The sequence below is a fragment of the Aptenodytes patagonicus genome, chromosome 15, assembly GCF_965638725.1.
Source record: "Aptenodytes patagonicus chromosome 15, bAptPat1.pri.cur, whole genome shotgun sequence".
NCBI lineage: Eukaryota > Metazoa > Chordata > Aves > Sphenisciformes > Spheniscidae > Aptenodytes > Aptenodytes patagonicus.
Window position 1 is genome coordinate 2,001,012 of NC_134963.1, and position 25,589 is coordinate 2,026,600.

Below are 25,589 nucleotides of genomic sequence, written 5' to 3' on the forward strand. Positions count from 1 at the left end.
TGAAAGGATGCCTCTGTTTGAAACAGCATCTCTGAATCAATCGTGCCTTTCCTTCCACCAAGGCAATTTCACATTTTCAATAGAAGGCAGCCCTACAGTGGTTTTTTTTTCCCCCCAGCATCAAATGGCTTTCCACACAATGATATTCATCATGTTACAACTCTAGGTGAATGATAATGGATCAGAGGGAATGAAAACAGATGGATGTTAAAACAGACAATTCCCGTCACGAACCTGGGAGCCCTCCACTGCTGCCTAGTCCGTTCACTCGGTTCATAATTGTATTAGGCATTCCAACAATAGAGAGGCCTCCTTCATTAATCCTGAATTTACTGAAAAGAAGCTTTGCAGACTATAGCTCTTTCGGCGCTAAGGCAACACCAGGCAAAATTTACCACAGGCTTAAATGGATAAAACTCCACTAGACAGGAACTAGCACAGAAAATTCCCAGAGAAGCAAGAGAGATGGGCCAGTGAGATGAGGAAGGAGGACAACCTGGCAGCGGCACTGTGGGTGGACGGGAGACACCCGAGTACCTTTGCAACAGAGCTGCAGCTCAGACCATACCAGGAAAATGTATAGAAAAGCTTTCCTCTTGCTGGAGTGCAGGCGTAGCTGAACTTGCCAATGTTGCGCCTGTGTTTGATCTGATTTTCCCTTTTCAGCAGCCAGCCTACAGCTAGCCACATGAGCCAGTGAATGCCAATCCCTGCCATGTGATGGGGCACAACCTTTTTGTAACCCTGGTCTGCATCAGGTGACTGGGGCTAAGCAATACAGATCAAGTCTCTCACCAGCTGTCCCGTGAGTCAGACCTTGATTACAATATTGACATTAACATTTTAATCATACGCATGCTGCTGCAGATTTTAATGACCAACTTGCTATGCCTTTGCTTTTTGAGGATCAGAAATTAGACCCTTGTTCGTAGCTTGAGTGAGCACAGCATCAGAACAGCAGCTACCATAGCAGTAAACGTGGCATTGCTCTCGCCACGAGCCTGCCCCTGGACATTAACCTTGGTGGCACTGGAACACCTCACTGGAACGGGGACTTTGTTCTCAATTACTCTATTCCTGTGTCTGGGGCAGGACTGGAAGTTATGAAAAGAGGAGAAAGGCAGTGCTTTTGTATTCTCTGTAGCCTGAGGCAAAGTGAAAATCCACCCAGTCCCTGGCTAACTATCATTTTCAGATTCCCAGGGACTTTAATCAGAGCAGAGCAATCCAGAGACTTTTCCTTCGTCCTGTGGACCTGGAAGCAGGGCTGCTATTATACTTTCCCTGCCTTGTGCCGTCAGAGCAAGCTGAAGAAACTTCAGTGCAAATGAGAATCAGGCCCCAAATCTGTGTTGTTCCTCTCACCCTAAACATACTCCACAATCTGTTGCAAGCAGTGCAAGCTGAATCTGTGAGGCCTTGCTCTGTTAAAGACTGTCATGTCCAAGGTAGAAGGACAACCAAAAGGTCAGAATAAATAAACTGAATACAAAATTGCTTAAGGAATAAACAGAGACCACAGGCTTTCATTGCAGTTCTGACATGCACCAGAACATACAAGATGTTAAATAAGCTGGTTTTTGCATCACTGGGCTTAGCTGTTTTCTGTTGTTTCTCCCCCTGCTACCCCAATACTCTGCTGAAACGAGCAAGCCTTAACTGCTTCCACAAACATGGGCTGCCTTTGTCACTTTCTTCATCATGGTCATTTGCACTGAAAATACATAATCACTGTCAGAGTACAAAGAATCATTACGAATAATTAGTTACTTCCAATATGGCAAGTCAGTCTCATAAATCTTGAATATTTGGCTTTGGTTTTGGAAAGAGATTCCTTAATGGCTACACTTGTGAGACTCTGTTAATTGGTATAAAATTGTATTCAAAATTAAATTTGTTTTAACAGATCTAAATCACCCCAATAAATCAGCTTCAGCCTATCTGCTTTAAGGGTTCAAGTACGCTTTTTCTTTTGCCTTTGGGAGAAAGCGTGCGCTTGCAATTGATGCGTAGATGGCTAGATCTGACCCTCCCCTCGTTTACTAACCGCTTCCGTATGCCGATATCAGGGTGATTCTGCTGGCCTCAGAAAGCAGCATAAAGGAGGGGGCAGGGGGGGCAGCCCCCCCAGCCCAGCGGTGGCAGTTCTGGGGCGTTCAGCCTTCCTGCCAGGCAGGTGTGTGGGGAGCACGGCACGGTTGGGGTTTTAGCCGGTCTCGGCTCACAGCCTCAGCTATGGCGCAGCCAGTGTGTAGGAAAGGATTTGTCTGCCTCTGTTCCGAGCGGGCAAAAGAGAGGGGAGGGAATTCTAGTAAGAAAAAGAAAGAGTTCAAGTCTATCTGTGATAGTCAGATATTGATGTTTTTATGGGTAATAGTAGTGTGAATGGTAGTTCTTATGATGCTCTTTTTTTTCTTCAGAAAAAGTGTCTTTTTCATCTGATACCATGGATGAGAGAAGGTGATAGTTAATAACAGTAGCTTAATTTTATTTGACTGCATGTACTCTGTTTAGCTCTTGCTTTAGGAAAGGAAGTTATTATCTTTATCCTTATTTTAAACTGGGGAAATGGAGATACAGAGAGAGAAACCCAGTGTTCCTCTCCCGTAACTTCTTCAGTAGGCTGTCTTGCTCACCTATGTGATGGTGAGCACAAATGCTTCCTGAGTTCCTGTGTGGTAAAAATCTGTCGGAAGAATTCCCCATTTGCATCCTGTCTGCTGTTACTGTCTGTTATCTTAAATCTCTCTCTTAGCTTTTTTTTTCTCCTCCAGAGATTCTTTCTTGCCTACTTCATCTCAGTAAAACTTTCCCCACCCTTCTCCTACCTAGGTTGTTGCCGGCATTGTTGCCTGTCTGATCTCCCTCCGATTCTAGCTGTCGAACTTGTTCCATGTGGGCAGGCTCTGACTCCTGCCTGCAGCCTTATGAAGTTTGATGCTCTCTACCCGGGGATTTGCATACGCATGGGTCAGATTTCAGGAGGCTGTAAGCCTTGCAGGGTATGCGCTGCCTCTTGCTTCATATGTGTAAAGTCTGAAAACTGCCGTGTCTGTTGTCAGGCCCTGCAGCATAATGATCAGTAGCTAATATTATGTCTTGCTTGACTAGGTATGCCTAAATCCTGTTGGGCTCAGTGATCTATTTAATGATTCTTTTACTTGCTTTTAGAACGTTGCTAGTGTATAGCCACCACCTTCAGTGCTCAATGTGTCGTGCGGTACATTGTATTTAGGGGTAAATAAAAGTGGAAATCTTCTCAATCGGCTTTATTAAGTGCAACCATTGCAAGTGTTGGTAATTTTCCTTGGATAGAAGTTGCTTCTGTTTCCAAGTGCATTGTAGGTTGGGCTTATTTTACTCTCAAGTTTGTTAAAGTAATACAGTTTTTAATTTTATTCTCTCAGTGTATATTATCAATCAGCTATTATCAATAGTTGAAAGAAAAAACTTCCCTTAAAAAAACACCAAACAAAAAAAACCACCCACCCTGGGAAACCTGAAAATCAAGGCTGTAAATACGTTTTTCTGTTCTAAGCCCGGAAACTGGGGTGAAAGCTAGTAAAAACTAACTCGGAGAAGATATATCTGGCAACCCACAACTTCCAGAGCTCTCCTAATAAAGGCCAGCAGGGCATGCAAATGTAACTTAACATGTGGTCAGCTGCTTATGATAAACAGGTGCTAAAACATTTCTGCAGTATTTCCTCGATTAATATTTTGTCTCTTTAAAGCAACCATCAGGAAGATGTGTCGTCTTAATTACAGTATCTGGGAGCAAGGAGTTTACTAGTATCTACATAACTTGCTAATAAAGGCTTCTCTGTGCTGGGGATTTTAGCACTCTGTGTACCAGCAGCAGGCTAAACACAAATGCAGACTGGAAAAATCACAATGATGCATAATTTATACTGGGTCAAGTTACCCTTCGTGGAAAGTAGGTGAGCTGGACAAGTGTTAAACAGGGCTTCACCCTCACTGCTGTCGATGGCTATAATGTGGAATTTATTCCCAGAATGGACAAGGCTTGACAAATTACTGCACAGTTGTATGTCCTGATGTCTTTGGGTGGTCAGACCAACTTTACACGAGTTAAATCAGAAGTGTGTTCAAAGATATTTGGGAGAATATAATAGTTAAAATGTTGGCTTGACTGCCTGGAATCATTTTGCAAAGAGAGAGGTAGAACTGGAAGCTAAATAGAAGGAAAACAGGAAGGATTGAAATGGATCACTTGCTGTTAGAGCGAGTGTGTAATAAGGACTGAATTATTCTTAACACAGAGGACTATTTTTTGCATGCGCCTCATACTATTGCTAATCTTTTGTTGTTATTCATCTGATTCACTGATTTAATTTCACTTCTGCAAAGGAAGCAAGGAGCCTCGATTTGTGAGGGGACTGTGAGGGCCTTTGGAAGGGGGCGTACTGAATTTCAGAAAGCATTTTACAAGAAGGTAGCCCGCCACAATCTTGTGCTATAGGACTTCCTTTGGAAGCATATATTTCTCCCTCATAAGTCTTTTGAACAGTTTTATACCACACATGTTTCAAGAGAATTAAATCAATAACAATCTGTACCTTTCTAACCTGAAATGCAAGCTCTGCACGGCAGGAGATCAAGCTATGCAATTAACTGTTGTCCTTTCAAAGGAATTCTGGCAGATATTTATAGTTTACTGTATTCCATTTTCCTGCCATTGGAATATAACAGTACAACTGAATGCAGTTGACTGGAACTATGAAATAATTATAGCAATAACTATTTCCTTCTCTACTGGGGAAATCTTGTAAAGTGCTGAATGTGGGAACTGCTGATGTTCTTACCCCTCAGAATTCAGTCCTTACCTTTGGTTTATCATGCGTCCCTAGGTAAGTCACCCAAGAGAGACTTTTTGTTTTCCATTACCTACAGCTTTTTCTAATGTCATGTTCTAAATCTCACATTCAACTCGACGTTGAATGAATCAACGCTGTACAAATTGTACACTTTAAAAAGCTTCCTAAATTTGGGCACGGTCAGTGTATGGAGTAGAAAGACTTCTCTGTAGTAAAATAAGTCATATCTTTGTGTGGGAGTTTGGAACAGTCTATTAAGAAGAAACTATGCAATATTACCAGAAGTGAATAGATTGGCATTTGACTGCTAGGCACTTTGCAAATTTCAATATAAAGGCACTTATTTTATACCCTGAGCTGTCACTGTAACTTATGTGCTCATGCTGGTGACTTAGTAGCATAATGACAGGCCATTGTTACTAAGCTAATTAATTTTAAGCAATCTTTCCTAACAGTGTGCTTGAGAACTACATTCATTTGCTGCAAACTTATGAGACATCGATGCATCAGGAAAATAGTAATGCTGAATCTTTGAGGCACCTCTCTTCCTAGCTCAGTACGAGTCTCTTATCAGAGGATATTTGCTGTGTTGGGTGCTTTAGATCTGAAGCTTGATTTGCCTCTTACCAATTGTAATATCCTCAGCTACTTTGCTTTATGGCTGTCAACCAGCAGAAGTACACTGTAGGTTCAACCACCCGTTAGTTCTGCCACTTGACCATTTTCCATCAAGTGGGTTGCAGGTCTGCAGATGGCTTACCAGGACCTAGCAGGTTGCAAACTAGGATCAGATATAGCCATTGCTTGACTGAGGTGCTTTTGGGAGCAGTGTGGTAGGGGGTTGTGGGTTGTTTAAAAAAAAAAAGTCCAGTAAGGCCAGAGTAGGCTAAGTAGAAGTGGAAATGTCTCTTCAAATCAAAGAAAGTCTTGGAATTATTTTCCTAACAATGTTCACCAAAAGAGGTAGAAAAGAAGAAATGTCCAGATGCCCTCCACCTTCACCCACATGGACTGGGCATGAAGTTAAATCCTTCCTCCAAGAAGAAAAGAATGAGAATGGGGAAGAGAAACTATTCTCACTTCGTTCTCACAGGTGGCACAAACTCCTTGTGGCTGTTGAGTAATATTGTATTGTGAGGCCACCTCAGCAAGTCATGGTACTGAGTCATTCCTAGGTAACAGTTTTGTTTTGGAGTCCCCCCATCGTGTATTAAGACTGGGTGGATAAGTGGTGGTACTGTAACAGGAGGAAAAATCCAACAAAATCCAACAACCAGCTTCTCCCAAGCTTACATTTCCTGGGAGTCTTGTCCGAAATGTCAGTCCACTAGAAGGAAAGAAGTTAAGGAAATGAAGGATGTCTTCTAAATTAACCAGATCTGGAAACTCCCCATCATTAGTTTTTTTCCATATGAGGCTTTTATCCAGAATGCCACTCTGTGATTGCTAGACCCACTGGTGTAGTAAAGCAGCACTCTGCAACCCAACCTGTGGCTCAGCTTCTGGAAGTTTACTTCCATGCATAAAGAAAAGAAGGTTTGGGCTTTCTGCACAGTGAGCTGGTGTGTGCATGAGGATCAATACCATAGCTGAGAACTCTCCTCCTGAGAGGTCTGCAACAAACAGTACATTATTTATGTGCTCTTCTCACGTTTCCCTGTGTGTTATGTAAATACTAATCAAGGTGAAATTGGACTCAGCCATGTCTAATTTTGACTTCAGTTTATTTTGGCAATATCCAAGCAGAGGTCAGTTGCTAAATGGTCTTCTAGAGGGGCCCTGAGGTTTTCTAAGACTTTGCACGGGTTTAAGGCAGAGTCTCTGCATAGGCTCATAGCTGACTGTTGGAATCCCAGGAGCTGGAGCTCTGTTGTTCCCAAGTTCACACTCTCCTTTGCTTACAGCAGGAATGGGAAAATATCAAGTCCTATCCAGCCATTGTCCTTTGACCGCAGCTGATGTTACTCATTCAGATAAGCAGCAGCGTGTTTTATTCCGTTTAGTCAACATTTTGTTAGCTGCTTGCATCCTCTCCCCATATCCTTGATTTTTTCTCTCTGTGTTTATGGCGGTTCCAGTGTGTTTTCATTCCAGTTCATCTGGGAGCAGGGGGTTTCTTTTGGAATACTTCATAGATTTTAATTTGTTTTGTGGTTCCAGGAGTCTACTTTTCATTGTTTGTATTTACTTGCTTATAACACCATTATAGTTTTTCACCTGATTGTAGTGCTGGAAAAAAAAAAATGCCTTATTGACAGCTTTGCTAACCAAAGTCTCTTGTTCATACGTGGTAAAAGCTAGTGCACTGGCAAGGCTTCCTTAATGTGCATGGGTGTGCCTGCCAAGCAGGGCGGCTATTAGTTCTGTGCATGGTGATGGTTTCTGTGATGAGCATGACTTTCCCTATTGGGAAATGAACTGTGAACACCTACTCATTTTTCATAGGCCAAATTACAGTGATCTTTCAGCTCTCTGAATTGCCTACACCTCAAAAAGAAAGTCCCTAGGACCCTTTAGAGTGATGCTAATGAAATAGCTGGGGCTGAGCAGCTATTCTGTAAGCAGGAACCACCTCTATGAATTTAACCATTTGCTTTCTGCCTGGCAGACTTCTGATACACTTGATGTACTTCTTCACCTTTTTTTTTTTTTTTACACTTGGGATTGAGGTAGCTTTTGGGTGCTTGTGGCTCAAGCTGCCTTGGCTGTGATTAAGCCAAAGGAAGAGGATTTGAAGTCAGTGAAACTTTGCTTACAGTTCTGTATCTCTGAAAAGCTCAAAGGCAACAGCTAAGAGAAAACAAATTAAGAAAGCATTACTACTTTTTCTTGGGGGAAGGGGAAAGCATTACCAGTAACATCCCTGCTAAAAAAGATAGGAGAAATTCAGACCTTGGAAACAAAGGAGCCTGACTCTCAAAGAATTTAGTCCTAACGTTGGACTTCAGATGCTTCCACACTTGAATCTTTGGATGATCATTCAATTTTGTTTGTGCTTTCTAACCTAAGAGTTCCCCAGTGGTACTTACCAGCTCAAAGACTTGTGCCTAAGAATATTTTTCTTTCTTCCTCCTGTAGTTCTGCGGTTGTTCCTGACTTGGTCTAGCAGAAAAAGGATGCTTAGTGGAGCTTTTGACTCTCAAAATAGCAGGACAAGGCCAGTAATAAACTTGTAATGGAGCAGTGCCCTGCAGATGGAGAGGACAGGGCCCTTGATGAAATGGGATCTGTGGGTTCTGTTTCATCCAGCAACTGTCACAGCTGTCTTCCTCCTCTAGGGTGACCATAGAGAATTCATGCCAGTGCATTAACTTCTCCCAGCGAATCAGGTGGGTGTCTGTATACAGAGATAACTTTAGTCTGTCTCTGATTTTCCTGATGTTATGTCACTGCACGTGTGTATACACAGCTGTTTTTCGTTGTCTTCCAAAAAAAAAAAAATCCCTTTTTCCTCAATGAAGAGCTCTTTATGTTCTGAGATTTGGACACTGTGGTCGAAATAATGAAAGGTTTTCCTTAAACCCAAGCTTTCCAATGCAGTAGGACAGAAAGAATACTATCAGACAGTCAATTTGAGCTTCAGAGCTATGCAGGTACTTAGAAGTGTAATCCATCAGGTACTCTGATCTACAAGTTGGCTGAAATCTTGCAGCCATCAGCATGACATTATTCCCAGTCACATCAAGTGTGTTGAATAGCTAATAGATGTTTTGAAAGGAGGAGTTAAACTGGCTTCCCAAAATTCACCTCAGAAATACAGGATCTGTCTACAGCTTGGATGTTAAGGTGTGATTTCAGTCCACTTTGGTAAATCACTAACACCTGGGGTTTTTTGTTTCTTTTTCCTGAAGCTGCCATTTTAACTTGCATTTAGCTAGCCGTTAAAGAATACTGTGTTCTTCTATAGCAAACAAAGTGTGCTGGCAGGTGACTAAGATCAGAAGAAAAACTAGTTATGGGGGTTTTTTTGTGTGTGGATGTGGCTTTCAGTTCAGAGTGAAGGCAGGCCTTTAAAAGTGTGTAATGAGAATGCTATAGGATGAGTGTTGGTCTCGCGTCAGCTCTGATTAACTTTGCTTATACATATAGTTCAAAGTAAACTGCCACATGGTCAGCAAAATGAACTTAACCCTTCAGTCATCCTGAGCAGTAAAAAAAGAGCATATAGTGATCTGGATTCCTTGTGCAAAGGATGTTGATAACGTGTCTCCTCAAAGCAGGAAAAAATATAGTCAGCATCTGTTGGGTACAGAATTCTTTATTAAGAGGCAAAGTTGCTCAGTTTTATCCTAAGAAACTGTCTCTGAAAAACAAACGGGGGAAAAAAGTGCAGATGAAAGAGTGATCCTCTAATAAGCAGAAGGAATATGGAAAAGCATATTGCCAGAGAAGGTATGCGTAGGGATTTAGCTGTGCTGTTGCTGACTGGGTTTGCTGCTGCGTTACGCACAGTGCTCATGGGCCCAGATTTGGGTTCCAAGCACTGCACAGCTTGTGCCCAAAAGTACCAGTGTCCATTATTTGTCTGTCATTTACTTGCCTCAGTTGTCTTTCCCCCCCGCCATTTGGATTGCCAGTTCAGTAGGGAGCTGCTTTAGGGGACAGTAGAACTGAGTGCTGGAACTCGTTTGTAAGTACTTGTTTTAAGCTTTGCAAGAACAGCTGGATAGAAGGTATAAATTACTATAAATTGCCAGTCTATGCAAAAAGGTGTTTGCATAAATTATTGGAGAGCCCACTTGAACTTTTTGAGCAGTGCTCCCACCAGCATTTAGAGGTCACTTAACCCTCTGTGTGGCCCTGCTCCGGAGCCCAGTCATGCATTGCAGAATTAAATGAGTTCCACCATTTTTCTTCTGAGCATTGCCCAGAACTGATGCAAAGTGACATCTGACAGCACAGGCAAAGCAGTGACAATGCTCTGAGACACTAATAATAGCTGTAGAGCTAGAGCAGTTTTCTTCTATCCTTATTTTTTATTAGATTCTCCCCTCTTTGGTGAGGAAATGTTGTCATCCCTGGCACAGTTTATCCTTGGAAACCACCTTTGCTGAGCTATTTAATCGCAAGGCTGGCTGCACAGTGGAGTCAATGCGCTAGGAATGCTCCTACTATAATCTCTTTAAAGAACAGCTGATACCTCATTGAGAACTTTGAAAAAAAACCATTCCTCTTGGATGATCCTTACCAGAAGTTAGGAGCTGTGAGGGGTGCTGACAGGGGAGAGGCTGAATCGTCTCTGGAACAGCATGGCAGCAAACACCCCTAGAAAGGCAGACTGCAAATTCTGTGCAGACTCCTCTCTTTCTCTTTCCCCCCTCTGTTTCCTTTGTTACTAAGGAGATTTACATTGAAACAAGCTCTGCAGGAATCCTCAGGTTCCTAGCAAGGGGATCTTAATATTTCTACTCCTTTATAATTAGTAAAGGAGAGAAGATATTAGAAAAGGTTGCTGTGAGGGATTCTTGGGGCCAAATTACAGTAAAAAGGGAGAAATGATGAGTAGCCCTCTGAACCTCAATTGTGTGCTTGTGGTCAATTTGATGGGAACCCAGAGGTAATCCCAGGGTCAGCAGCAATGATGTGATTTACTTCACTAGGACAGAAGTAGATCAGTCCTTGTTTGTTTGTTTGTTTTTTATTTTTGCTTTGAGTTCTCCTGCTGTAGCTGTTGGTTCCTTGCACTGTTACCTGTTTCTCTAGGATATTGCCCTACAACGCTGAAGTCAGCTGTGAGACTACGGAGAGCAAATGAGACTCCAGGATGCCTGCATTTATTCGCATAGTCAGGTATTTTTAAGCATTGCTCCATGAATAGGGAAAAGAAGGGGCAGTGATTTTTCTGAGTGCTGGATTTACAGAAAGGAATAGGTGCCTAAGGAGGAACTTGAGGAAGAATTTAGGCACCTAAATCCAAAAGGATAATCCTCACTGCTCCTGCCTACCTCCGTAAGCGGCTGAGTATCACCACCAAGAGGGTTCCTTAGGTACTTAAAGCTCTTCTCTGTATGTCTAGAATTATCCAAGTCTTGTTGATGCTGAACTGTTCAAATCTGATCTCTCTCCTAAGCCCTGTCAAGATTAACAAACCAGGCTTTCTCCTGACTGCCTCCTGAGAGGCCCTGCTGATAGCACAGGCAGAGCATGCCTACAGCATGCCTGTGCACCAACAAAATACAGAGACAGCTGCTATTTACATTCCAAAGCAGAGGAAGAGTCAGGGATATCCTGCTGCTATAAAATAGCACTGAATATTAAACGATAAGAGAGGAGCTGTTGCACGAGCAATGGGGTTTTGACCAATCTCTCGTGTGCTCCTCCACTGCAGCAATCTTGGCAGCCTTTTTGTATTCCCTATGATTTTTCCTTTGCAGCATCCTCAGCTCTCCCATCTTCCCTACATCCCTGCTGTCACTTCTCTCTACTTCTGACACCTTTATGCATATCTCTGCCATGTTCCAGGCTTCTTCCCATGCCCCCTAGGTTTAGCCATGTCATAGCTTCTGCTTTCTTCCGTGTCCTCTGTTTGGCCTACTGCTGAGAGGGAAGCGGCTCTTGGTGTGGGTTGTTGGAAGCAGTATGTGTACTGAGCAGTTGGGTATCATGTGTGTGTCAATTGGAGAAGTTCTGCAAGAAAGTGGGTGCTGAGCAATTTTTCAGTACTGTCTGCCTGAGTCCACGTGGCAATGTAAGGGCTTGAGTTTCTTTACAATTGAGCAGCCTAAAGTAATTTTGATGCAAGGCACAAATGGTCAAAATTTAGTGAATATGGTGGGCAACTTGGAAAATACTTTCGTAATGGACCTGTTGGAGATCATTTGGTGTGAAGGTGAATGGAAAGAAAGTAAAGAGAAGGGAGAAATTGGTAGGTTCCTGCAAAAGAGCAGTTGAAGTCTTGGAACCATAGTTCCCTCCTATTTCACCACCTATCTCTTCTGCTGGTATCTTAATACGCATTCAGCAAGCTAACGACATCAGGTCCTCTTTCACCTTGGCAGCACTACTGGTGATACTATTATACAGCTCTATGGTTGCTGATTCTTTTTTCCAACCGTTACACACCAACATTTTTTTCCCCATGTTGATTATGCAGGTTCTTCTGACCTTTAGAAATATGGTGCTTCTGACTGCTGCAGTGGAAACCAGCCTTTCCATTTACATCTCTCCTCAATTCCCAGGGCATTGCTATGATACAGACTCTTTTTTTGCTTCCAATATATTATCTTCTTGTAGAATTAGCCCTCAGGAAATCAGCATCTGGTACCAATTATTGTTCTTTAGTTGAGGTGGCTGAATCTCCTGCCTTACAGCAGTGAAGGTCTAGAATTCCTTTACCCTGGTGTGCATGGACACCATCAGGAAAGGCAGAAGCTTTTTGTGAGACGAGGGACGTTGGCCATTGGCATGCTTCCCAGCACCTGTTGATAGCACAAATGTGCTATGTTCCAGGCTGGGCTGTACAATCCCACGGTAAAGAAACACTACGAGGCCATTAAACACCCACTTTAAATTGCACCTTTGATCAAATTCCTAACCAAAGGCAGCATCGCTGTGTAGTTCTGTGTGCGTGCTTTCCAAATTACATCCCCAGATGTATGAGATCTCTGGAGACCAGAGGGGAAGGAATGTCATGCACACAATAGAGCTGGAAAAACCTTCTGTCTTAATGGTGTCCCATCAATTCTTATCTGATAATCTCTCCTTTTGAAGGTATGTGGAAAGCCAAAAATAAGAACAAAGCAAAGCATAGACATAGACTTGCCCTGACCTGTCTTCTAGACTGTATCCCTCTGGAGCTCTACTTGCTTGCTATACTTGTCTTGCTGTGACCCCTCTCTCCTCTTGCTATCAAGCTCACTTGCTAGTGTGAGAAGCTCTCCCCCCCTTCCTCCTTTCCCGCTTTCCAGCGGGAAAGCCTCTCCTGTTTGTAACAGCCTCCTTGTGCTTGTCTGCTTTATCCACTTTGTCTTATATTTTCAGCAGAGATTAGAAATATTTTTTCTTTTGAGTCTCAAAGTTCTGAATTCCTCTGTCATCCTGCCACTGGTTATCTTGCTGCTTTATTTTTAAACTCTAATACACTCCAGGATATGGTTGTCACAGGGGACACTTGAACAAAGTAAGAGTAGTGTAGCAACCTTCAAAAATTCTCAGCAAAAGTGCTTTGTCAAAAGAAGAAAGTTCAAGGCATAAAAATACGTATCTATATTTTTTAGTTGTTGAATAGTGACAACACATGATAGTGGAATGATTTTGAAGTGTGTTAACTGCACTCAACCCCTGTCTAAGATATCCACGGCTGCTTTAATGGTAAAATCCATTCTGTTCTGATCTATCATGTCCTGTATCACTTCTAGTTCAAAGCCTCTATGGGCCTGGGAAGCTCGCAGTAGCTAATTACAAGTAGTCTGGAAGGTAAAGGATTACTATAAGCACAATCTCTCTAACTGCACAGATGAGATATCAAAGCAGAAGGAGGAAGCGTGACCTGTAGCTGGTAGCAGATCGGGGAAATGAACTCTGACTTCCCCTGTTGCAGCTGGCAGCGAAGGCGGTGGGCCATCCTTCCTCTCTCCTGTGGTTCGCTCCAAATACTTCTTGGAAGGTGTGAGAACAACTTTGCGGTTACCTAGCGACTAGAGTCTTATCTGGGTGCTCCAAACCCACTCTCAGTGAATCTCTTGAACCCTTTGAGCTTAATGGAAAGGCTCTGAAGCACTATGGTTTTCAGAGCCAAAAGAAGAGAAGTACCAGATCTTATTGTCCTTCACTGGGGAGGTTGGATTCAAGTTGTCTTACAGGCTCCTTGAAAGCTTTAGCCTAAAATCTTGGACTGATAGCCTTGTGGCTTAGGAAGCCCTTACCAAATGCAGACACAGGTACTTTCCATTTGAAACTTTCTGGTTGGTCCTTAAGATACCTTTGCACGTTTTCCTTAGACGAGGGACTGTCAGGCATTGTTGGGATAGTAACTAACAATTTCCTTTCTTACTGCTGTCCACTTGGGAATGTAAGTTGCCATATTCCGAACAAGGAGCTGGTTCTCTGTGGTTATTTGTCTTTCTCTTTGGTTTGCTTAATTCTACTTGCTCTGAAGACAGCTTTAAGATATATGTCTAGCTTTTCAAATGATGCCCTTGCTGTCTCTGAAGTTCATTATCACCTTGCAGTGCCCAAAACTGTTTTCAGAACCCTGTCGTTTTTCTAGGGATTGGAGTATTAGTAGTGTGCAACACAGTGTCTCCACTGGAAATTGTTTACAAGACTGTGTTACTGTCTCCTCTTTAACTCTTGTGCTCTTTGTGGGTTCATCTCTCCCCATTTTAGGAGAAATACAGGCATAATTGCCTTCTTTATGGGAGGAAAACATTTAAAAACGTTAAACTTGGCAATTAGAGAATTGCAACAAGCTTGTGGCCTCTGTGGGGGCCGGGCACCTAAAAAGCACTTCCCTTCCACGGGGCGAGGAGGATGCCCAGCTGCCTGCTCCAAAACTGGTGGTTCCTATTCAAGCAAAAGGCAAGCTTCCACCTGATGTTAACCCTGTAGAGCCAATGAGACGGTTCAACAAATTACCTCTAATGCTGCATGTATTTACTAGGAAATGATTTACATTATTTTTTTTCTAACCGGTTTTATTTTAGGGACAGTAAGTTAACTCTTGTTGCTTTGCTATAGGGGAAAAAAAAATCAAATGAAAAGGCACATGATTTCTGCTTCTTCTGAAATCTTTGTATTGTTATGCTGAATAGCTGCAAACAATTTGCATTACAATGTAGCATAAATAAGAGATGCCACCAACTGAAGTGTAAACTGAGCAAAATGTGGGGAGCTTTCAGTGCAACCAAATCTTAAGTGGTTTGAGGCAAGATTGGACAGAACTCAGAGGTGAGAATACAAGGCACTGTTTGGTCTTGGACAAGCCCTGTGGTCAGCAAAATCCTAACTTTAAGATGCCCAGTTGATCTTAAATTTCTATATAAGTAAGATAATGCGTGTGGTTTAGATGCCAAAATTGTCAGGCAAAGAGGATGGCGGGGAAAAATAAACCCTGTAGAACAGGATTAGGCAGGATTAAAGTCTGAAATGGTCATACAGCACTGGGTAGTAGATACTGCCACAGCTAATTCAATAAAACTCAGTGGGACACTTGACATCATTGCACATTTTCAAGTAGCAAGTCATAAATCTGTATTCATGTGAAAACATCTGCACTCAGTCTGATGGGAACAGAAACACAACGCGGCTTCAGGTGCTGGCTTAGGGGAATGAAGCACAGGTTGCTGCCTTGTGTGGACAGATCTCTACTAGGAAAAATGGAAAGCAACTTGAATGATGTATGTAATTATGCTTGTTTGCAGGGCTATGTAATTTCTATAAACCCACTGAGAATCCTTAAAACCTGAGATTAAAACCAGCTATAGATATATTTTTAACAGTTGTCTATATATAATTATATATACATATATAGCAGTTGGTATAGTAGTTGCCAGTTCAACAGTCCAAAGCACATAAACATTTGCTTACCTTTTATAAATTAAACCACATACTTAAGTGCTTTGCTGGATAGGGAAGTACTTAAGATTTTACTTAAGTGTTGGGCTGAGTCAGGTCAGAATGAATTCGAGTTCTTCTTGTCTCCCTGTTAGTATGAAATGACTTGCCTTAGAGCTAACCTGTGCTTTGAAGACCAGTGTCAAAAAGGTGGTACAGAGGAGATGTGTTCTTGCATCAACATTGTGTTTCATTAACTCTACCTACGTGGTGCACATGCTGCTGCTGACGGGGCTTTGGCAGTGTGGGAGGACCAGGACGTGGGATCTGGGCGGCAGGGCTGGTTGCAGTCTGGAGCTCTTTGCTTAACCAAGTGTTCTTCAGGCTTTGGATCAAATAGGTCTTTGAACTGTTGCAGACTTCAACTCTGCCAGCCCCCAACCACGAGGTAAGCGTTTGCTAGGTCCAATGTGAGTCATAGATGGGGAGGATATTTCTGGTTTCCAATTAAAAAAAGTAATGGCGAACCTCATAATCATGAGCGAAAGGTCTCTGTGCTGTAATGGGAACCAGCTGGTGTGGTAGGCCATTTCAGACTAAAATCTGTCTTTGTTCAAAATGTGGCCCCACCATTATCACGGTTGGAAACAATCCTTGGTGCTGACACGGTAATGACAGCTTCATGTTTTAGACGCGTCTAATGGCACTAAGTCCTGATCTTAGCTGGCATTTATCAAGATAAGTAAGCCAGTCAGGCAAGAGCATGGTGGGCTGACTGTATTCCTTTAGATAACGACATGCGTATTTCCTCTCTTGGAAGAATAATGAACAGAATGTGACTGTCAAAATATTTCCCTCTGGAGAGACTCCAAAATAACTGACACTTACATGAGCTCGGTGCCATCAGCGATGTGAGCTTCCTCACAAACCTGGAAGAAGTGGAGCTATGGCCAAGAGAGATGTGAGGGTTTCTCCTTAAAACAAACCAGAGCCTGGGCGAATCATTTTCTCACAACTCCATAGTTGTCACTTGCAATTGGACCTGTCCTGGGAATAGCTCTACTATCGTGGTCACTAAATGAGATGGTATAGTATGTCCTTTAGGTCTTTTGAAGCTGATGGACAAGGTCCTGGTGATTTTGGTGAGGTTGGTTCTCATGTAGTATTGTCTTACGCTTGCTCTACCTTAAATTTTCACTAGAATTCTCCAAACCAGCAGAGAATCAGGCCCTGCAAGTTCAACTTTACAACTCTTGGATTTTCCTCTTAATCCGACTGGAAAATAGCTCTGCTAATGACTTGTCTGCAAAATAAAGTGCACGCACAGATTCACGCAGGGCTTAATGTGCTCGTCTGGCGTACCCCCTCTTCAGCTATTTGCCTTTGAGAATTCTGGGAAATGCATCTAACCAGCAAAGAGTCTGTTTCTAGAAGCTGTTGTTGTTTTAGGGAGGATCCATTAAAAAGGCATAGCTGGGAATTTGAAAGGCATTATTTAGAGTGCTAGTGCGCTTCTGTCTAACCAAAAGAGGAACGTGGCCGAGGTGATTGGAGTTAGCTAGTGCTGCTCTGAGCTCGGAGAGAGCTAATGGCCCATGCCACACAGGATACACTTCTGTGACGGAAAAGTGTGCTGTAACGGCAGAGTAAGCTCTTGCAATGCTGCAGCACAGGTCAGAGCTGGAAAGTGTACATAAAGGGCTCTCCCTGTAGAACAGGTCAGGTCATGCTGCTGATTAAATGCGTCCTGCAAAGGTGTCATAACACTCTCCGGTCTGGGCAGCTGGGAAGTATGAGAGTAGGGTTTTGCAAGACCGCATTAAGGTGAGTTTATTCCCTTTTCATTCTTTCAAATGTAGATTTGTCCCTGTTGAGTTAAGCTGTGATGAACTTACTTACTTTTTACTGTAGGCAAGGGCTGACACTCGTGCTGATGAAGTGACTTGTATTTTTGGTGACCTCTGTTCCATGCTATTCACTGCAGATTTCATGACTTTTAGAATCATGGAATCATTTAGGTTGGAAAAGACTTTTAAGATGGCAGCCAAGAAAACAATTTCTTGTAGCTGGGGGCAGGGGGGGCTTTGTCAAGTTTTTAGCTGCCAAGATCCCTCTTTTCCTGAGTGTTTCTCTGAGTCTCAGGGTCTGGGGGATGCTAGAGGTGGTCAGGACATCTCTGATACAGGATCTGCTGTGCATCCAGCTCCACGATGGACAAAAGGATGCCTTCTGCAGGTCTTCACAGTGGAGTCAAGTAGGAAAGGTCTTTAAGTCTTCATGGTACTACAGGGTAATATTGGAATCCAAACTTATCCCTGTGCGCTTTGAAGGCAGGGTAAGATGCTGGCATAGGAATTGCTCTTTGTCAAATGTCCCTTGGTGTTTGGACAGCAGCATTTTTTCAGGAGGTCTTGAATTGCTCTCAATTGTGCAGCAGTCTCTTACGTTTGAGTGGGAAGTTAGACACAGCGATGCTGGAGTATAGCCTCCAGAATACCCACGGCTCCTCAAACATGAATCCTAACCAAAGGTTAGCATCTAATTCGAGCACCACAGTCTTAAACAGTATCTAGATCTGCAAATGCCTACCGTAGCACCAGTGGAAGAGGGTTATTTTAACCTTGCGAGCCATTAAGAATTCAGGGGTTGATATCAGAAGGGAATGGCTGGTGCTGTTGATCCTGAGCATTTCATAACATAACCTGAAATATGTCTCTCGGGGAACAGATGACAAACCCTTGCACACAAGGGAGGGGGGCAACACGAAGGCTCATCTTTGTTGTATTTTCAGTCTACATACCTGCAGAAAGCATGGAGAAGAGACAGCAGGGTATGGTGGTCAGGACAGCGTTTGGAGGGCAGGGACCACAGCTGGGTGAAGGTGTTCAGGTGCATAAGGAAGAGTCAGAAATCCAAGCTTCCACTGAAAGCTTCCACTGAACCTTGTTCTTACCCCCTGCGTGCCGTGCTACTCACTGCTTGCAGTGCTGTGTTGGGTGGCGAAGCTGCTGGGACAGGGGTATCCTCCTGCCTGCACCACGCAGCACCCAGGGCTCCTCACCTGTTCCCCCACTGCACACGTGGAATAAAAGCAGGCAGCAGGAGAAAGGTATTTCTTTATATCTGAGAAGCAATGAATGGTATCACAGACAAGGCAAACAGGCAGTTAAGAGTGGGTGGGAACAAAACCCCTACATTTTCCTTTGTCTTTTAACAATTGATATTTATGATGAAGTCCAACCCCTCCCTCCAAACAAATGTTTCTATATGACATGGTTTTACGAAGAAAGGATAGTAAAACATCAGCAGTAAAATAATATTTATAGAACTATGTATTTGTGAAAGTGACTGTGGTGTTCTAGGTAAATAGTTGCTGGTTTATTCAAAATTCTCTGTATGTCTGTCAAAATCCTTGTGTCATGTGGAATATTTCCCACACAGTTTCATAGAGAGCCTCTTTTTAACTGCTGGTGGTAAACCTGTAATGCTATGTTAGGTTTTTAATAGCTTGCAAAGGTCCCTGATTGATTTTTCGCACATTTATTTCCACAGCAATAAGATTTTACATACTGAGATGTGGGAAGAAAGGAAAAAAAAAAAAAATCACAGGATGTTGAACGTGTTTCAAAACCTGTGCCTAAATGTCTGTCCTTAAAAGGCTCTCAGTGTGGGGGTGGTTAAACTAATTACATTAGCACTACTTGAGGAGAGCTGGAAAGTTTGCACTTTCTCAAGTAAGGGATCACTTCTTTTCCTCAAAGGTGATGTAATTTGCACAAAACCCCCTGAAAATCCCCTGCTAAGCTGCATGCTGACTCCTGCAATATGGATGTTTCTCCTGGTGCTGCTTAACAGCAGCAGGAGCTGGTCCTGGTGTCTGTGGTGGGGCTGCGGTGGCCAGGACCTCACTCAGCGCGATGCCTATGCCGCACGCACGGCAGTGCTGTCTGGTTGCAGAGTTTGGCCTTGCTTTTTTATCAGCTCAAACTCCGTTTGCTGTAGCACACACTCTCTTGTCATCTCATGTTATTTCTGTGCACTAGAAGAGTAGTGCAGAGATACTGGGATAATTGGGCGTGTGGCAGAAAGGATCTGGAAATGTGGGTTTCAGTCCTCGTGCTCCTGCTGTGCAACCTCAGTCGACTCCAGCGGTGCTGTTCTTCACTGTCCACTTAGGCTGGAAACCATCCCGGCTGCCTTTGTGTTCCAGGCTTGGCTGCTGGCCTCCAGGTGCTGTATCATGCAACAGCATAGAAAAGACACTTGATGTGACACGAGTGACAATTATGACCCAGAACCCACCCTAGGAATTGTCCTTACAAGTTAAATTTCAAATGTCTGCAAAGCCTTGATGAAGTTTAATGGGCTGTAGGCAGTTTTGTCATTTACATAGCAAACATCATTATTGGGCATATTTCCTTCCATATCTCATAGTAGCTTGTCTAAAGACTGGAGTCCAGCCTAGCTCTTTCAGAGCTTCTGAGTAAACAAACAAGCATGCATCCGACTTAAAAAAAAAAAAAAGGCTGGCAATTAAAAAAGGCATCTTGCATTGTACAAACAGGAAGGATTGTAAAACATACTTTGCAGGGAGTCAGTGGAAATGCATTCCGTCTAGTTTATAATCACAGCACAATGAAATACCCTGAACATAAATAGCAAGAAATCAATTTTGTTTAGAAAAAGTAAAATAAAGAACATTAAATGATCATTTGACTAGATAACTGCAGTTTACTCAGTGGTATAACTGTCAGCTTGCCTGCGCACAATAATGGCATTAATGCAGAGGGGGTATGGTTTAGATGTCTCCTTCTTTACAGTGACAATAACTCCCTTGTTTTCTCTAGTGAGTAGATGTTTATATTCTAATTTTGTCTCTGCAGGCTACACAGAGCCTTAAAATTGCAAAAGGGATTTGTGAGCAGCTTGCTTGTCAAGAACAAATACTAGTCAAAAGAAATGCATGACTTATTGACCTTGAGTTCACTGAACCTTCATCTTGATGCTTCCGCACCACTAAGGAATCAGCTTCTCCGAAAATTAAAGTTCCCAGATTAGAATAGAAGCTTCGACAAAGGACCTGTATGGCTTTACAAATACACATCGATTAGAGGACTTTAAAAGAGCTTTGTTAGAACAATGGGATTATGAAAAGCAAATGTTTGAGAGGGAAGAAACCAATTGAGGTCAAAGTTGATGAAACCCAGACTTTTGAAAATATGGAATTTCTTATTTGCATTTTGGCTAAAAATCTTAACTCTTTGTCCTTACCTGTAACGTTATTCATTTGGAGGTAGTGACAGTATCTGGCTGCCCTAGTCATGTTGTCAGGATGATATTATGCTGTGGAAAGAGATGGTGAGTTTCACAAAGACCTCAGTTTCAGTGTGTGTGCCCAGTATATATTTTGTGGTATCTGATTCAGATTGGTTTGTTGCATCTTCCAAGTTTTTATAAGTTTTTAAGGACACTTAGAGGAATATTTCAAATTGATATTCTTTTAATATCTGTGTTTAATAACTACATAGCCATGACATCTTTTTTTCCCCTGAAGAAACATCTCTCCAAAAATCAGCCCAAAGTTTTCCACGCAATGTTAGGGCTAAATGAACCTTTAATAGTCTTAACTTGGTTCTCAAACTTTTTGAAGGTTCAGACCTGCACCTCCTTCCAAAGCACAAATATGAGAGTTAATGGTAAAATGAGACTTATGACAGATTAATATTTCCTATACAGACATGTGCAAAGGAAATGCGTTCTTCCACTACAGAACAGTGCATTTGTGCACATATGTGACTGTGATGTGGATGTGTTACGTGCTTCTATTATGTGTATACATGTCCACAAAATGAGATTTTTTAAATTTAATTTTATATTTTATTTTTATTTAAAAGTATATACATAATAAAATTGCATATGCTTTTCATATGCTCAGGAAACATCTTCTGTGTGGATGATAGTTAATTTTTTTTAACCAATTTACTATATTGGTTCCAAAGTTATAACTCCTATATATTTTACCTGTTTAATTACAAAGATATTTGTTTGATGAGAAAACTTGGAAAACCGAGAAAACTTGTTTTGCTTACCCCATAATCTGCAGAGTTTGCTTTGATGATAGTATGTCATAATTCCTCCTGGGTGCCAGTCAAAACAAAGACTTTGCCCTGTACACAAGCAGTTCTTGTTTGGATGGTTTTGGTATCTTGAAATGTGGAGTAAAATCCAAGGCAGATAATTTCCCTTCCTGTAGCTGAATAAGGATTTACTTGAATTAATAGGGTATTTTTTTTTTTGCCAGCTACCAGCTGTTTGTTTTAATGGTACCGTTGAATTATGTCACTTCAACTACAGTCATTGCACTTATGTGCACTCACTGATATTTTTCTGGCTAGAAGAAATCTTAAATTTGTCTTTTGAAGCTTAGATGGATGGGCAAAACAAAGTATTCCATGAAATTATATATCACCAAAGTATGACAGTCAATATTGAGAAATATCGTACCATTTACACGACTTGTTCATGGCTCAGGTTCACTGAAGTAGCTGACTTGTCTGTCTTTATATTCCTGCTTGGAGAATCAGTTGGTTGAGCCTGAGATTATGCTTATGTTTAAGGACAAGCTCAAGGCTTCTGATTTGGCATATCAATTAAAGGAGGGGGCGGAAAATGTGTGGAGCTGCAAACTTGGAGACCAGCCATTTGCTGCTTATCTGTGTAACCAAACTACTGCAGTCCTGGGTCAGTACGCTGGCTCCAGCGGTGATGGGAGTGGGTTATAGAAGAGGAGGCAGGTCAGGGCCTTTACACAACGGTCCTTCTCTGTTGCCTTATTGCAGGTTTCCTCAGCCAGAAATTGAAGGTTATATGTCGTACCTTGAAAGTCAATTACTTAATTTGTCCTTTCTTGTCTGTAAAATGGGAACAACTTTTCATTTTCTGAATTGGTTTGAGATCTGTGGATGAAAAGGCAGCATAGTTATCGTGATTAGCATAGGTATCGTGATTAGTTATCCTTTTAGTGAGTCTATTTTAGACAGTACTGAATGAAAACCACCCAATTTCTTTCTTGCTCTTGAGTTCAGAAATTGCTGAGAATTTAATTTTTAGGCTGAGATGCGGAGTTTTACAGCTATCTAGTCATCTGAACTAAGATTGTCTACTGTCTCAAGTAGAAGACAAGAAGAATAATAGTGAATAGCCTCAGACAAGACACACAATGAAGTTTCCAGCAACGTTCCTGAAGTGCCTTGGGAGAGTTAATCATATCCCTGCAGCACCGCTTGCTATCAAACCACTATTTGTCGTGCATTAATGAAGGGACTGTACCCACCGTAGAAGTGGTAAACAGGGGAGAGCATCAGCATGCACAGTGCTTTCCTGGTGGCCATCCAACCACTGTTGTACCCAGAGCTGTGCAGGTTGCTTTGTAATGCAGATTACTCTAGCTGGAGGTTGAAAGTATGTCAAAAGCAATGCAAGGGCAAGCTTATTTAATAATGCAAGTGGAGGGCAAATCCCAGGAGCTGTTAAAAATACCATCACAGAAGAAGCTTTTCTGTTGACCATTTTCCTTTGGGACCATTGTCAGTCCCAGATTATTTTTTTTTTTCCTAGAGCTGTAGATTGGATTTCAAGTGGACAACAGCTCTATTTTAAAGATAGCACAGTATCCAGCTGAATGAGGGTGGGCACACAGAGAAACCAGCTGCAGCTCGGGCTGCCCGTGGTACCCAGGTGCTGCAAAGGCAGGCTGGCTGTTAAGTTTGCAACCAGGCAGGGGTGAAAAAAGGTCAAGAAGACTCTCGCTGTTCCCAGTGTCTGTCAGTAAGTAATCATGCAGATAAAAATCACACCACTCCCTCAGCTCAACAAAAAATTTCTTTCTCTATCTATATATCCATATAACATTACAATACAAGCCTCAGGGCATCTCTTGTCCTTATCTAAACAAAAGTCTTCTCTGAAAACCTTAGTCATGCAAGTTATGGCATGAAATCACCCTTTCAGCAGAAAAATGGTAATTTTGCATCTGGAGTCAAAGGAGGACTGGCTTGGTGTACAAAGCTATTATGTTTCTCAGATCCAATCACCCTTAGTAATTTGGGAGCAACTCACAAATCAGTCTATAAGGGGTTTTTTTTTTTCAGTTCAGGTATAAATCCCACTGAAGCTGTACCTGAATTTTTCTTTGGGTCCTGCTGGCATATAAGTTCTATGTAGTGTTGTCTGCCTTCTCTGTGGAAGGCATAAGAAAAATGACAGACAAAAGAAACTAAATGGGAATGACCTGCAAATAAATGTAAGCTGCAACACTGGATCATTGTACTGTGATTAAAGTGAGGAGGAGAAAAGGGGTATTTTGGAGAAAAACAGGGAGTTTGCATAAGACAACATGCTGTTGGTGCAGTTTTTGTGAAAGCACTTCCAGTTGTCATGGTGGGTAAATTAAAAATGAAAAAACTATGTTGCATGTGATTATCAATTGCCACCTTTTTTTTTTTCCCAGGTTTGGCGCAGAGGAACAGACATATCTTCCCTCTGCATCGTGTTCAGCGATTCTTCTGCTCCTTGATCCCAGTTGTCTGTGGGCCAACACACAGAATATTTTTGCAAACCAAGAAGAGGAGGAGGGAGCTGTGTGCCCTATTTGGGCAGTACCTGCACAGTTCTAGGTGGGCTGTGGAGGATGCAGGTAGGTAAGCAGATACAGCTATCTCCTGGGAAACAAATCTCTGTGCGAGAATCCTTTTCCAGAAGGAGGAACCTCTGTGGGTTCCTCAGTTTGTGTAGCATTGACTTGCACAGTTCACATTGAAAAGGATGTTAAAACAGTCCTTAAAAATAATTACATACAACGATCCTTTTCTCTGTCTTCATGCTTTAAAAATAATTTATTTGTCCTTATTAGTTCAGGCACAACGCAGAACTGAGCTGAGTCTTCCTTTAAATAATCCTGCTCTCAGCTGGTTGCATTGTTCACCCCAGTCTGTGTGAGCAGCAGTTTAAAGGCTTGGTTTCCTCTTCCTGATATAATTTAAATATGAAGCCTCTTCTGTGCGTTGTCTTGAGCAGCCCTCTCCCCACGTGGGGTGGTGGGATGCCGGGCAGAGGTGGCCGGGCTCCATCCCAGGGGTGGCCGTTCTCCGAGGCAGCCCGCTGCAGGAAGGGGGCTGTGCCCCAGGGCTCGCTTCTGGGGGAGAAGGAGATGAAGGAAACCCTTCTGGCTGGCTGGAAAAGAGAAGGAAAACAGTGTGTGACCTAAGGGGTGGCTGTTGTTGTCTGTAACGGCTTTTTTACTTTTTTCTTTTCCTGATACTTCTGCAGTGTGCATGACTCCATGGAAGAGATCCTATAGCAGGCTCCCTCCCTGCTCCAGACAGACGGTAACTGGTAAGCCCTGATTTCTTTCCTTAATTATAGTGTCTCAGTGCAAAACTTCAAGAAGATCTTTAAAATACTGCTGATTATTAAGAACTGCACTCTCTGCTTGCAATGTTATTTATTGACATTACTTCTGCCTTGCTTTTTTTCCTTCTTGGAGAGGTGAAAAGCAAGCTTTTATAGTTTTCCTCTTCTTTAGTTTTTAAACAATATGATGTTGTTTCTGCTTTAAATGTTTACATTCCCTCTCACTGGAGAGCTGGTCTCCTGCCCCCTCCTACAATCCCCAAATGCATGGGGGTTTTGAAAGTGCTGTTCATACTTCTCACTTCACTGTTTATGGTGCTGGGCAGTGATGCATTCAGATTATCACAGCACGGCTAAAATAATACCCACTTCTTCACTTACATCCTATTACTGCACCTCAGAGAGCCCTGTCATTTAGATTACTCAGGGGAAAGTCAATGACATATGGTCTTTTGATTTAAAATACGAACTGTTGTGTAGAGATTTAAAAGATACCCTAATTTATTTTGAAATGGCCTGTAATGTGCTGGTACTTTTTTGATTGTTTTATTAGACTGATTTTTCCATCTAACTGCTATTTCCCAAACCTACCAAATGATCATGATTTACTTTGGACATCTGTTAAATGCTGGGCTGTCTGGGGAACAAAGCAAGGGAGCTGCAGTCCTGATGGGAATATTGAAGGAGAACAGTGAAACCGACTGTGATCTCCCAACAATAGGGTAATTTGAGCCACACAGCCTTACTGCAATTCCTCTAGCTTGCATGGTTTTTGCACATAAATGTGTGCATCTCTGAAAATGTTATGATTAACTGCTGTTATTAAATATATTTATCTTGTTCAAG